Consider the following 14,165-nt stretch of genomic DNA (forward strand, 5'->3'; position numbering starts at 1 on the left):
ATAACACAATCAACATTTCTCCCAAGCTTCTCAGGTAATATTCAGCATCATAGAATGTATTATGGCAAATAAAATACACATTAACAAACTTATAAGAAAGAAGCTATAAAGTATGTTCTTGGACTACAATGGAATTAAACTAAAAATAAAAAAGAGAAAGATATATGGAAATTTCCTAAATATTTGGAGATTAAAAAAAAAACTTCTAAAAAACATATACATAACAGAAAAGAATTAAGATATGTTAATATGTTCTATACAATTTTCACATTATGTATAATGTACTAGATATAATATATAAGAATATATATTGAACTAAGTGAAAATGAATTTACAACTTATCAAAATTTGTGAGATATAACAAAATTAGAGACTAGAGGGAAATTTATTGCATCCAATGCATGTATTACAGAAGAATAAAGATCTCAAACAAAAAATGTAAAAGTTTTCACTTTAGAAAACTAGCAAAACTCGACCTAAACCATGCAGAAAGCAATAAAAGAGCAGAAATAAAAGACATTAATGAACAGAAAACAGTAAAAGAAATAGATAAACCCAAAAGTTGATTCTTTAAACAAATAAATAAAATTGATAAATGTAAACTTGGCTAACCAAGAATAAAAAAGAGAAGATACAAGTTATAAATACCAGAACTGAGAGGGGGATAGATCATTAATGGCCCTATGGATATTAAATGAATAAGAATGGAATGTTACAAAAAACTCCATGACTTTAAATTTTATTATTTAAATACAATTGATCAATTTCTTAAAAGACATAAAATGCCAAAACTTGAATGTGGTTAAATATATAATCTGAATAGGCCTGTATCTTTTTATAAAATTCAATGAATAATTTATAACCTTCCAAAAAAATAAATAAAGCCCCCTACTCAGATCGTTTCACTGGTGAATTCTACCAAACATTTATTGAAGAAATAATCCCAATTCTCCACAATATTGTCCAGAAAACAGAAACAGAGAGACAACTTCTTAAATCAATGTATGAGACCAGCAGTATCCTAATACTGAAGCAAGACAAAGGCATTATAAGAAAGGAAATATACATATCTATATCTCCCATGAACATGGATGCAAAAATTGTCAGTGAAATATAAGCAAATCAAATCACAGAAAACATAAAAATAATTATATACCTCCAACAAGTGGGATTTATTCCAGGTATGCAAGGCCGGTTGAGAATTCATAAATTAATCATTGCAATGAGCTATGTGAACAGGATAAGGGAGGAAAATGTATATGATTACATCAGTTATTTTTAAAAATTGACAATAATTTATTTTTAAAAGTCTCAGCAAATTAATAATGAAGGCAAACATTCCTGATTTAACAAAGAACATTTACCGAGAGACAAACAAATGAACAAAAATTAAACAAAACTGACATCATACTAAATGGTAAGAGATTGAACAGGAACAGGGAAAAGGCAAGAAAGTCATCTCACCAATTCAGTTCAGTATTGTACTGAACATTTCAGATGGTTCAAATACAAAAGAAGGGAAGGAAAAAGTAAACAGAATCAAAAGTAAGACTTAGAAAACTGCAGATGAGTTATCAAAATGACTCCTGTAAACAATAAGCAAGTATGGCAAGGCCACTGAATCTAAGGTTAATATAGAAAAAATTAGTCTTGTGTATCAGCACAGAAATAGGAATTTGAAGTAAAAATAATAAAAACTTAGTCTTTTGTATCAGCACAGAAATAGGAATTTGAAGTAAAAATAATGATAATACCATTTACAATAACACCAGATTTTAAAAAACTGGCATAAAACTAACAAATTGTGTGCATTATTTATATGCAGAAAACCACATAGGTCTGATTAAAGAAACCAAAGAAGTTATAAATAAATGTAGAGATATTTCATTTTTATGTATTGGAAGACTTAATATTATTAAGATGTCAATTGAATGAAATTTGATTTATAGATTTAATGCCATCCCAATCAAAAACCCAATATACTATTTTGTATGTACTAACAACTGATTCTAAAGTGTATGTGGAATAACAGAAGGCCTAGGATAAGCAACACAATACTTCAGAAAGAGATGGAGAACTAACACTTCCTGGCTTGAAGACCAAATATAAAGCAAAAATAATGAATATGATGGTATTGACAAATGGAGACATCAATCAATGTAATAAAATAGAGTCCAGAAATAGAACTGCACAAATATAGTTGACTCATCTTTGACAGAGGAGCAAAGCCAATTTTATGAAGAAAGGATAGTTTTGTTTTTTTAAATCAATCATGTTGGAACAATTAGACATCCATATTCAAAAAAATAAATCTAGACACTGACCTTATACCTTTCACAAAAAGCAATCTGAAATGAATAATAGACTTAACCATTAAACATAAAACTTCTAGAATAAAAGACAGGAGAATATCTAGGTGACTTGGGATATAATAGTGACTTTTTAGACACAACACTCAAAGTATAATCAATGAAAGAAGGAAAAAACTGATGCTATACTTCATTAAAATGAAAACTTCTGCTGTAAGAAAACTTAAAAATAAGCCACAAACTGAGAGAAAAATCTTTGCAAAACATGTTTTTAATAAAGGACGGATATGCAAAATATGCACCACCCTCCTTAAAAAAGATCCCTTAAAATAAACAAAAGGAAACAAACTAACTAAAAGTGGTTAAAAGATATGAACACCTCATAAAAGAAACAGGATATGGACATGATAAATAATCAAATGAAAAGATGTTCAACATCATATGTTTTAGGGGCTTGTAAATTAAAATAATAAATTGATACAACTATATACTTATTAGAACGGTTTTTAAAAATTGACGTTAAGATGATGACAATATCAAGACAACAACAACAACCACAGCAAAAATCTTGATCATCCAAATACACTGGCCATACTAATTTCTGATGAGAATGCTGTACAACAAAGTCTCTTATTCATTGCTGGTGGGAATGCAAAAATGATATTACCAATTTGAAAGCCTGTATGGCCGTTTCTTACAAAAGTAAACATAGTCTTAACATATGATTCAGCAATATCCTTCCTATTTACCAAAAAAAAAAAAAAAAAATTAAAAACTATGTGCACACCAATACCTACAAATGAATGTCTATATCAGTTTACCCATAATTGCCAAAAAGTTTGTAAGAAGTAATAAGCAACCAAGATAAACTTCAGTAGGTAAATGGGTGAACTAACTATGGTGCATCTATGCAATAGCAGCGTATTCAGCAATAAGCTGAGATGAGCTATCTAACCACAAAAGACAAGGATGAAGCTTAAATGTCCATTGCTAGTTCAAAGAAGCAAGCCTGAAAAGACTGCATAGTGCATGACTCTATGAAATGACATTCTATAAAAAGCAATAAACAAGCAACAAACAGATCAGTAAGAGGAGAAGACTGAAGAGTTGAATCACAGAGCAATTTTCAGGATGATGAAGCTATTTTCTCTGATACTGAAATTGTGGACAAAAAGTATTAGGCATTTGTTAAAATAGAGAGCATGGTATAGCACAAAGAATGAACCCTAATTTAGGAAAATTACAAATAAATAATCTAGAAGGTCTGGAGAATCCTATGTGGTAAGGAGACAATAGCAAAACAGTGTACTGCTTTTCAAATATATGGAACAACCTCACTGAAAAGGCCAGAGAAAAATGTGACCTAGGAAACTTTGGAAATGAGTGGAATCTATAAAACTAAAACAACAACTATGAAAACAAAAACTATACAAAAGTACTGTATTCTAGCTGATACAGTCATTTCTCATAGAGGTAGGTTTAACAATTCAGATAATTAAATAGAAGAAGTACGTAATGGAACACTTAAGTACATAAATAACAGATACCAGTAGCCAGGCTTCCCATCACTGGAGTTGGAGTTTAGAGATCAGTAAGTGGAAGTGTCTACAATGATTATAACAATTATATAGGGATTAGAGTTGAGGACATTAGGATGAAATGTTTGGGTCAAAATAAATTCAGAAGATTTTATGTATAAATATATACATGTGTATATACACATCTATTTTCTTGTTCTTTCAACTGAGTCCAGAAGCAACAACTCAGTAGCCATGAATTCGTCCAGCACCCTGATCTTGGTTTCTAATACCACTATTAAACAAAAGGAACAACCAAGGCCTCCTTAGAAAAATTGCTGAGCTTTTTGGGAGCCAAGATGACCAACGAGACACAGCAGGAGGAACATCTGCTGCTGAGAGACTGGGACATCAGGAAGACTGGCATACTCCAAGCAGTTCTTTGGAGGGAAGACATTGAGAATGGGTGGAGGGAAGACACAGATGCTAGGCTAAAGGGGAAAGAAACTGGGAACACCGCATGGGACTAAGAAGCACCAGTACTCGTTCGTGGCCCCCAGTGACTACTGGGTAAGGGGTAAATAGAACACGTAAGGAGTGACTCACTCTTGCCACAGACCTCCAGAATGCTGGCAGCAGGAGATCCCATGACCCCCATGGACACTTGGGCTTACAAGGAGAGCTGCTTAGAGAGGTGACAAGGACAGGACTTCAGTCTGTATAGAGCCTAGAGAGTTTGGTGTAGGAATGTGTGTTGTGAAGCACAACCTGGAATACCAGGTACCCAACGCTCACCATGCTCCTCTAGAAGACTTTAGCCTTAGCGTGAATGTCAAACCTGGACAGAGCAGAGCAGTCTTGCCCATGAGATGGGGCAAGTCCAGTCAGAGTGCCTCCCAGTCTGCTGGCTTCTCCTAGGGCCCTAGCCTAGTTATGCCTGCTAGTAGCACAGCCTCAGATGGCCAAACAGGGTGCTTCCCAGGGACCTTCATCACAGCTGTTTTGCCAGCAGACCACACTTGACCACTGGAGAGCTGCAGTAGAGGGAACCCCACCAAAGCGCACCAGCCCACCCACATCCTCCCACCACCTCAGCCTCCCCCACACCCTGCTTGCTGGCATGAACTTGACCACAGCCATAACCCATCATGTTACTGGTGGATGGCACAGGCTGACCTAGCTTCCCTTTCCCCTCCAGTGTATGTGTGCACATGCACTGCATTGTGCCACTGCTTGCTGCTGGCATAAGCACAACAAACCATCTCTTCTCTCCCCACTGACACACAGGCACAAGACCACACCTCAACTGCAGGCGCCAATATGTGCACAGACTCTGGCAATCCCACAACCTCCCCTTCCCCACACAGGCACAGCTACCAGGGTGAATGCGTGTAAGGATGCCAGTGACCCCAACCTCCCTGCACTGCCACTAGTGCAAATGCACTCATGGAGGCTGGTAGTCTCACACCCACCAGTGCCCTGAATCTGCTGCTGCTGCTGCGGCTGGTACAAGTGCAACCACGAATGCCAGCCACCTCACTCCTGCCAGTGCTCTGCCTCTGCTCATGTGAACAAGTGCAGGAATGCCACAGCCCTGCTACTAATGGTATCCAACCCATGACAACACATGTGAACACTGACACACTGCTGCGACTGCTGGCATGTGCAAGCGAGCACAAATCCTGCTACCACTGCCCCAACAAAGTGAGCCATCAACATCATTCAGAGTGTTGTGGCCAGCTGACTGGGAACATCTCAGCCCCTTCAGTGCACCAGGTTCCTAAGTTCAAGGGGCCAGAGGACAAAACCAGGAGCTCAATACAAACCCCCAGAGTTACAGCATGCAGCCCAGAAGTGCTGAGTTGAGTCTTATCCCTCTACAGTCTTCCAGAAATGAAGCCAGTCAACTGAACACACCTTATACCACAATCAAATACCCAAGGGCATCAAAGAACATAAAAGCAAAAAAGCCTATCCAAGTACAGCAGCCTCAAAGATTAAAGGAACATCAGCCCATACAGCTGAGAAAGAACCATTGCAAGAACTCTGACAACTCAAAAAGCCAGAGTTTCTTCTCATCTCCAAATGATCACACTAGTTCCAAATCAATAGTTCTTAACCAGGCTCAAATGGCTGAAATGACACAAATAGAATTTAGAATACGGATAGGATTGAGAATCAGGAAAAAGTAAAAATCCAATCCAAGTAATCTAAGTAATCTAGTAAAATGATACAGGAGATGAAAGATTGGCCATTTTAAGAAAGAACCAAACTGATCTGATAGAGCTAACAACCTCATTTCAGTAATTTCATAATACAATCACAAGTATTAGCTGCAGAATCAACCAAGCTGATGAAAGAATTTTAGAGCTCAACACTTGGTTTTCTGAAATAACTCAGTCAGACAGAAATAAAGAATTCAGAATAAGGCAAAATGAACAAAGTCTCTGAGAAAAATGAGATTATGTAAAGAGACCAAACCTAGACTCATTGGCATCTGAGAGAGAAAAGAGAGCGAGAGAGAGCAAACTACTTGAAAAATATATTTGAGGATATTGTCCATGAAAATTTCCCCAACCTTGTTAGAGAGGCCAACATTCATATTCAGTAAATGGAGAGAATCCCTACCAGATACTTATAGCACACGACCATCCCCAAAATACATAGTCATCGGATTCTCCAATGCGGACATGAAAGAACAAATATGAAAGGCAGTTAGAGAGAAGGGACAAGATTGGTTAAAACATATTCCCACCAGGCTCAACAGAAACCCTATAAGCCAGAAGAAACTGAGGGTGTGTATTCAGGATTCTTAAAGAAACTCCAACCAAGAATTTCATATCCAGACAAACTAAGCTATATAACCAAAGGGAAAAAATATACTTTTCAGACAAGCAAATACTTGTCTACCAAACCTGCCTTATAAAAGGTCCTGAAGGGAGTGCTAAATATGGAAAGACCTTTACCAGCTACCACAAAAACACACTTAAGTACATAGACCATTGACACTATAAAGCAACCACATAATAGTTAACTACCTATAAAAAAAATTACTAATTCTGGGGCTGGAAAAGGAAATATACAAGATGAGCCTATAGCATTTTGTAGTGACAAATGTAAAGAAGTACTAAAAACACAACAAAAAGCAAAACACGAGGTAGGAGGTATAACAAAGTCACTTAAGATTCAAATGAAAAAGCATTCGATGGCCAAAGCTGGAACAATTTAGGCAATAAAACAAAGACAGTAGGATAGAATAATAGCCCAAAGTAGTAAAGCAATATTTATGAACCCATATATACAGATAAGTGATGAATAATAATTCATTATAAATAAATAGGGCAAAAAAGACAAATATCACATGCAGAATATATATAATTTATATAATCTGCCCTAAAGGGGATAGAGCGTAATTCCCCACTCATGTTTGTGCTATTCAGAGTGTCTTCTTTTACAAGAATGCAGTGTGGAAAGAGAGAGAAAGTAGTAACTTTATAAAGGAGAAATCTGACAGACATTATCTCAGCCATGTGAGCAAGTTTAACATCAGTGGTGATAACGAAGGTTGTTAGTATGCATCGTCAACATGATGTCATGAAATGACAGCCTCTGTTGTCTTCCTCTCAATAACCCATAATCGCAATCTAATCGTAGCAAAAGCATCAGACAAATCCAATTTAATGAACATTCCATAAAATAAGCTGGCCAGTACTCCCTAAAATTAAGATCATCAAAAACAAGGAAAGGCTAATAAACTGTTACAGTGTAGATGAGCCTAAGGAGAGATGATTACTAAATACGGTGTGATATCCTAGATGGAATTTTGGAACACATAAAGGACAACAGGAAAAAACTGAGAAAATTTAGATAAAGGGTAGGTTTTGTTTAATAACAATGTATCAGTATTGATTTATTAATAGTGAGAAGTATACCATAATAATTGAAGATCTCAGTGATAGGGTAAACTGGATTTAGAGTTTTGGGAACTTCCTTTACTATCTTCACAATTTTTCTGTACATCTAAACTTTTTCTAAAAAGTAAGGTTTATTAGCATTTTTAAAAAATGTAGTTACATGGGAGCCAGAGAAACAGGAAACAAAGTATAAATATATATGTCTGTCTATCACTTATTCATTCCTTTGACAAACTTGTAAAGAATAGTGCTGATCTACAAGTTACTCACAGTCTAATGGAATAAAAAGTAAAAAATCTTTTTTGCGAAGACTATACTTAGCCAAATTTAATCTGCATGTCTACTTTCTAAATCTTCCCATTTTTAAGAGTTCAGGTGGATCAAGAAAGCCAGAGTGATAGCAGCTACCATCCCAGGTTATCCTGAAATAGTTTTTTCAATGCAGATTATGTAGAATGGTTAATAAAGTATCTATTTCTTGATGAAAGTTATAATGCTGACTATAAAATTCTTTTATTATTCATGAGTGACTAGTTGAGAGATATTTAAAATTTTTTCTATTAATTTTACTACCGAGTCTATTTTCAAAATTAAAAATAAAAAGCAATAGGGCAGTGGCAAGGAATGAGAAAAAATATAATCACTAGAGTGTAAATTATGTGGTTTGGTAAATTGTTAAATTTTAAAGAAAAATAAAGTAAATATTTTTGACTCTTATTTCAGGGAAATGTGTAATAAAATACTTGACTTGGAATATTTAATCAGGAAAGCAGAATGAATAAAGGAAACTCACATTTGATAACCTATTGTGTTCTAGGCCTTGTGCTAAATATTATTAGTAATTGTGTATTATTTATTTGTCATCTTAGTTCAGGTTGCCATATCAAACTACCATAGACTGGATGGCTTAAACAACAGACGTTTGTTTCTCAGTTGTAGAGTCTGGGAAGTTAGGAGTCTAAGATTAAGGTACTGGCTGATTTGACTCCTGGTGAGCATTCTCTTCCTGGCTTTCAGACGGCTGCCTTCTTCCTGTGTTCTCATATGGTGGAGAAAAAAGGAAGATCTGGCCTCTCTTCTTCTTCTTATATGTCCAATAATGCCATCATCAGTGAGTCATCTTCATGTAAACTTTTTCCCAAAAGCCCTTCTTCCAAATACCATGGAGTAGAGGGGATGGTAGGTTAAAGTGACACAAACCTTCAGTCCATAACATCACCATAAGCTGAAAGAGTAAATGTTCTCTCTCTTTATGCCTTCTTATTTTTCAGCTAATGAAGCTAAGGTTCAGCCAAGTTCAGTGAGTTGTGCAGGGTCTGTCTACCAGCAACTTCAGGTCTAGCTCCAGACTACTGGCCGAGTTGTGCTCAGCTATATAATTCACAAAGATAACTTTTGGTAGCAAACCTAAAAGCTCAGTGCCATAATACTGGAGAAGTTTATTTCTCTTCTACTTTCAGGGTGCAATTCAAGTCAGCAAGGACCCCTACATCTTCTGTCTGGTAAATCTGACATCACCAAGAGATTTGGGGTCCTCCAATAGCTCCCCTGCATTAGGCCAGCAGAGTGAGAGAAAGATCATGAAGGATTATGGAATGTGTTGTTGCTGCTGTTGTTGTGCTGTTGTTGAAGAGACATTTTTTGCCTATATCCGACTGGCCAGAATTCAGTTACAACATTACAACTCACTGCAAGGAGAGCACAAAAATATATTCTTGCTGCATGACTAGGTAGAAAATGGAAAAGAACAGAAAGGGTATAATAAAACAATCAAACAGTCTCAGCATCAGTAGTAGAAAAGTTCCTCTGGAGCTTCAGTTTCCAAGAGACGGTCCTCTGTTATGAAGGAAGCCGAGTACAGCAACTCAAGCACAGGTTGGGGTTTATAGGCATGATATCACTTACATATGGGCAAAGAGGAGAAGGAAAGACTTTTATTGAAAAAAAAAGTATCTCGCCAAAAGACAAATCAAAATGAGCCAAACTGTATGTGAAAAAGGCAAGGGGTATGGAAAATGTATAAGGATGGGAAATGAGCAGTACAGAAGCTCTGATTAGTCAGTATGAGGAACACTTCGAATAAAGCCAAGAGGTAATTAAAACTTAGGAAGGAAACCATATTGACCGTGATGGGAAGCAATAAACTTCAACTTTTAGCAACACTTCTTGGGGTATAGTCAGACTATTTCTGACAGTTTGTAATTCTTCTGATTGCAAAAAGTAGTGTAAGCTGGAGCCAAGACTTCAGGAATGTATACCATTGCAGGAAAGTAGCTTTCCTGTTGGGAAGCTTTATGGCTAAATATCAGCATCATCCCATTAAATCAATTGCATGCAGGTATTCGAATTTTCCATAACATGTAGGGGTTGCAGGCAAAAGCTTATCTCATCTAAAGAAAAGGCATCTGCACATGTTACCAGTGGTGAATTCCCATGGGTCAACCCAATTCTTGCCTCCTTGGCGACAGCCTCAATTCTTGCCTCCTCGGACGAAAGAATTTGATCAAGGGAACATAAGGCAGAGTGAGAGAGCAAAGCAAGTGGTAGAGCAGGAGTGAAAGTTTATTCAAATGTTTTAGGGCAGTTACAAAAGGAAGTCAAGCACACTTGGAAGAGGGCCAAGTGTGTGACTTGAGAGACTCTCATATGCAGTTTGACATTTGACTTGGAGTTGTCTATGTTGGTATTCTTCCGGGGTCTGCATCTCTCCTGGCCTGAATCTTCCTTTGGGGTAAGTTGTCTGCATGCACAGTGGCTTTCCAGCACTTGAGAGAGGCCACATGTGCAGCGTGTTTACTAGAGTTATACGCATGCTCACTTGAGGCATTCTTCCCTTACCAGCCAAATGTTCCCAGAAGGTCATATACCAGTTAAACTCCACCATTTTTCCTCTTAGTGCACATGCTTGAGCCCACTCACCTAATTCCTGAGATCTTATCGGGAAGCTGCTAATCACCAGTTTCTGTTTTTTGTAGCTATTGGGAGATGGCTTTTCCCTGACGCTGTTTGTGACCAGTTATTATTTTAGACAGACAGTATAACAACTGCCTATCACCAGATGGTTGCCCGCATTCCTGATTGCGGGGCTGAGGCTTCAGCCTTCCTCACATCCGACTAGCAATCTACTGTAACACACATAGTTCTTAAGATAGCCCAACAAGGATGCTAGGTAGACAGATGACAAAATTTGAAATTCTATTGTATTTTCTCATTCTCATCTTGTCAAACCCTGATTTTTACTTCCTACAGTTATGTATAAATTGAGTCTTTAAAACCCTAATGTCTTCTACACTGATACATCTTACACCTGGCTTCCAGTCATTTCTCATACCAAAACGGCAATTCTAACCTGTCCTTTTAACTATTCCATCTTCACGCATTGTGTTTACTACCTTGTTTCTTTGCTCCTGCATTCAATTCTTCCTAAATATAGGACTTTCTTATTATGTACACGAAAATACCTACTTCATGATTGCTAGAGTTTGGACATTTGACCCTCCAAACCTCATGTTGAAATTTGATTCTCAATGTTGCAGGTGGGCCTTAATGAGAGGTGGTTTGGGCAAGGCGGTGAATCCCTCATGAATTTCTTAGTACCATCCCCATAGCGTCCTCGTAGTTTCTGTGAGAGCTGGTTGTTTAAAGGAGCCTGGCACTTCCCTCCTCTCTCTCTCTCTTGTTTCCTGAGTTGCCATATGATCTCTGCACATGCCAGCTCCCCTTCCCTTTCCACCATGAGTGGAAGCACCTTGAGGCCCTCACCAGATACAAGCACCATGCTTCCTGTACAACCTGCAGAACCATGAGCCAAATAAACCTCTTTTCTTTATAAATTACCCACTCTCAGGCCTTCCTTTATGGCAACACAAATCGACTAAGAAGCACGCTATTATATAATTTGCCGTACAAATTTCTGCCTAAGTAATTATTACTTTGATAGTATTATCTAATCACTGGAATGACATTTTGTCTTTGATAAATAACCCCCAAATAATTAAAGGTCATAGCAAGACTATTTTACACATTATTACTTGAGAAATCAAGGCAATACTTAACATTTTCTAGAGGACTTTTTTTTTCTTTAAAATCAGGCTAATTCCATTAAAAATAAGCTGACTAGAAATTTCTAATCAGACATTTTACATGCTCAGATAAATAAAATAGTTTACTTCTGAAGATTTGATTAAAATCATTATTCCATTTCATTTTTGAAAACATAAATTTTCCATTGTTTCATCAAATATTTAGGTATGGCACATTAAGTTGCTAATGTGACCATATTTCTTCTTCATAGAGAAGTTGGAAGATAGAATAATTCAGTTGAAAAATAGCCATACACTGCTGAATTTCAATAGCAACTCTAATAACTAGCATTCTTATAACTATACAAATATTAATTAATCTTTGCTAAATTCAATACTATCTTGAATAAAATAAAATTTTGGGTGACTGTGTAAAGCTAATATGTTTAGAGTAATGATTCTAGGGCCAACTTAACAATGTTTATAATGGAAGATGCTTAAATGGGAACTAGCATGAAATCAGAGGTGGGCTTGCAATTTTGATACTCATAATCTAAGAGGTTCCCAGAATTTATAAAGAAGCCTAAAAGATAATTAAATATTTTCCCTTTGGTGAAGGATTTGTCAGTTTGCAACTTGATGAAAGTCTTTCTTCCTGACAAATGAAAAAAGACATATAGGAAATAATACTGCCAATACTGAGACAGACAAAACTGCTGGTTAAAGGGAGATAGCTCAGGAGTTTTCTAGGCTCCTGTCACCTTTGCTCATTTGCGGAATCCCTCTTTTTAGGCAATCTTACAGAGAGTCATACTCTTTCCTTGAGAAAAACCCGCAGGAGAGATGGCCAATTTCTAGGCTAGTCTAATTGGATGCTACTCTCCCATTGTCAGTGCAGAGTGTAGAATACACAGAGTAACTGCAAGAATATATTTGCGGATTTGTTGGTGGTGACCATTAATTGGAAGTGTCACGTGCGTCCAAGTGAAGAGACCACCAAACAAGCTTCGTGTGAGCAACAAGGCTGTTTATTTCACCTGGGTGCAGGTGGGCTGAGTCCGAAAAAGGAGTCAGCAAAGGGTGGTGGGATTATCATTAGTTCTTATAGGTTTTGGGATAGGCTGTGGAGTTAGGAGCAATGTTTTGCAGGCAGGGGGTGGATCTCACAGAGTACATTCTCAAGGGTGGGGAGAATTATAAAGAACCTTCTTAAGGGTGGAGGAGGCCGGGCGCGGTGGCTCAAGCCTGTAATCCCAGCACTTTGGGAGGCCGAGACTGGCGGATCATGAGGTCAGGAGATCGAGACCATCCTGGCTAACATGGTGAAACCCCGTCTCTACTAAAAATACAAGAAAATTAGCCGGGCGAGGTGGCGGGCGCCTGTAGTCCCAGCTACTCGGGAGGCTGAGGCAGGAGAATGGCGTGAACCCGGGGGAGCGGAGCTTGCAGTGAGCCGAGATTGCGCCACTGCACTCCAGCCTGGGGCACAGAGCAAGACTCCGCGTCAAAAAAAAAAAAAAAAAAAAAAAAAAAAAAAGGGTGGAGGAGATTACAAAATACATTGATCAGCAAGGGTGGGGCAGAAACAAATCACAGTGGTGGAATGTCATCAGTTAAGGCTATTTTCGCTTCTTTTGTGGGTCTTCAGTTGCTCCAGGCCATCTGGATGTATACATGCACGTCACAGGGGATATGATGGCTTCGCTTGGGCTCAGAGGCCTAACAGAAAGAGGTAGCTACATCCTGGTAGAATAGAAGTGGTTTTCTAGAGGAACATTCCTGATACAAAAAACACTAAGTGTATTGCTCTCTGACTTTCAGAAATATCTTTGTTTCTGCCATATTCCAAACTTGGGTCTCAACCTATATTGATTCCAAAAATGCCTAATATCTTTCAAAATTTACTTTTCCTTTTAATCTTATCAGAGTTGCTTTTTATAGATTGCACATGAGAACACCACTGGTTTTCAAGTCTCACTTTCCTTTATGAAACCCTAACAGTTTAGCTTTACATTGCCTTCCCTGTCAGTATATAAGCCAAAAAATTAACTATCCTTATACCCAAGTTAATCTATTTCTGACACTCTCAACTCCAGAAGTTTTGATTAATTCAGGTGTAAGAATATTTGTTGCAGACAACAGTTGTAGAAACAAAACAAAGTAGCATATGCAAAATACCTAATGGTGTTGAGAATATGAAATGTGATGAGTAAAAATATTCCTTTCTTTGGAATCCTAGTACTAATTTCACAAAAGAAGTAGAAAAAATGGTCTCATTAAAATTAGCCACGTAGAAAACTGTGGTAGTTATCATCTGCTTTTACTTACACAGTGTACAAAATTGTTTGAAACTTAAAATTAAGTTTTGACTTTTTGATATTTAGCTTGTTACATTCATAACTT

Source organism: Macaca thibetana, chromosome 20 (assembly GCF_024542745.1).
Source record: "Macaca thibetana thibetana isolate TM-01 chromosome 20, ASM2454274v1, whole genome shotgun sequence".
Classification (NCBI taxonomy): Eukaryota; Metazoa; Chordata; class Mammalia; order Primates; family Cercopithecidae; genus Macaca; species Macaca thibetana.